The following is a 1,693-nucleotide window of genomic DNA, read 5'->3' on the forward strand; positions in this document are numbered from 1 at the left end:
GTGCAATCTGTATAAATGAAGTTATGATTATAAATTCTGGTCAGTCATGCGAATTAATAAATTTATCTATATCTATAAACGTTGATGTTTGTCATTTTGTTCTAAAACACGTCACTATACACCAAAATTATCTCGAAATAATACATGGGCTAAAACAGGGATTACTCGAGAAAGCAGATGGTAAAAAACTGATTTTTGTAATGAAATGGTAAGCTCTACACTTCTCTCTGTTTCACTCTTTATTTTCTTCTCTTTCGCATACACAACAACTCCATACCACCCCCATAAACGCGTGCGCACATTTTACCATTCATCTCTCTCACACAACATTGTACTGTCTGAGTATTTTATTTTCAAATTTTTTTGTACAAAGCTAAAAAAATTAGGTTGGTGGGGTGATCGATTACATCGATACCAGTGCTCACTGCTATTTATTTTATCAAATCCGATGAAGTGCAAGGCCGCCCTCGGCTGAATTTAAACTCAAAATGTAGCGAGTGAGAAGTAACCTCGCTATACATTTTGCCACTGCTCTAAAAAGCTACTCACTCGACCCTCCATTCACCACACTAATAATGGTTTCAAATTTTGGCACAAGGCCAGAAATTTAGTTGGAAGAGCAAGTCGATTACGTATTTTATCGACTCCGAAAGAATGAAAGGCATTGTTGACCTCGGCAGAATTTGAACGCAAAGCGTAAAGACGGACGAGATCTCGCAAAGCGTTTCGCTTTGTGTGCTGCTGATTCTGCCCGATCGCTACCTGATTTATCCCCCTAATGATTTTTTCTACTAAAGGCACAAGTCCTGACACTTGCAGAGGGGACCAGTCGATTACGTGGACCCCAGTGTTTCACTGGTACTTAATTTATCGACCCCGAAAGGATGGCAGGCACTTAGATGATAAATCTTTCTGAAAGCACACACTACTGTCGTTAACGGACCACAGGATGTATTAGATGATAATGTAGTACTGGATGCAGTGTCTGAAATAAACGGTCACAGATAGAATGCCTTTGATCTTACGGGTATCTGCATAATCATGGTTGATTTAGAGCTAAACAACTGTACTATCCACCACCACCACCACCACCACCACCACTATCACTGCTATCACCACTACCACTGCCATCACCACTACCACTGCCATCACCACTTCAACTGCTATCACCACTTCAACTGCTATCATATCCTATACTGTTTGGGCGTTAAGTACAACTATATAGTTAAAAGGTTTATGAGATCTTGGGAATTCCGGTTTAATCCTACTTTGAGCAAGTGTCCCCTATCAAAGCGTCATGTTAGCCAGAGTGCACTGAATTAAATTTTTATAGAAGCGCCCTCAGTGAGATCTCCTTGAATCGACTGACTCTGTTTTTAAACGTTTCGATACAGATGGATCTCCCACCCCACCTCACGGCCGACAAGTACCTTGCGTAGAATCCACATTTGGGGCAGGTGTGCGGTTTGAGGATTGTTTAAAGTCTTTTTTCTCACCAGGGAGGACGTGGAAATGAGATTCGAGCGTTGCCCTTCCTCCATTCTGTACGAGCTATAACAAAAATAATTTTTAAAAATATCTACCCTCAAACATTAGTATTATTCACAAAATACTAGCTATTAACAATAGTAATCTAGCTTTCTCTCTCTCTCTCTCTCTCTCTCTCTCTCTCTCTCTCTCTCTCTCTCTCTCT

Source organism: Octopus bimaculoides, chromosome 14 (genome assembly GCF_001194135.2).
Source record: "Octopus bimaculoides isolate UCB-OBI-ISO-001 chromosome 14, ASM119413v2, whole genome shotgun sequence".
In the NCBI taxonomy this organism is placed as follows: domain Eukaryota; kingdom Metazoa; phylum Mollusca; class Cephalopoda; order Octopoda; family Octopodidae; genus Octopus; species Octopus bimaculoides.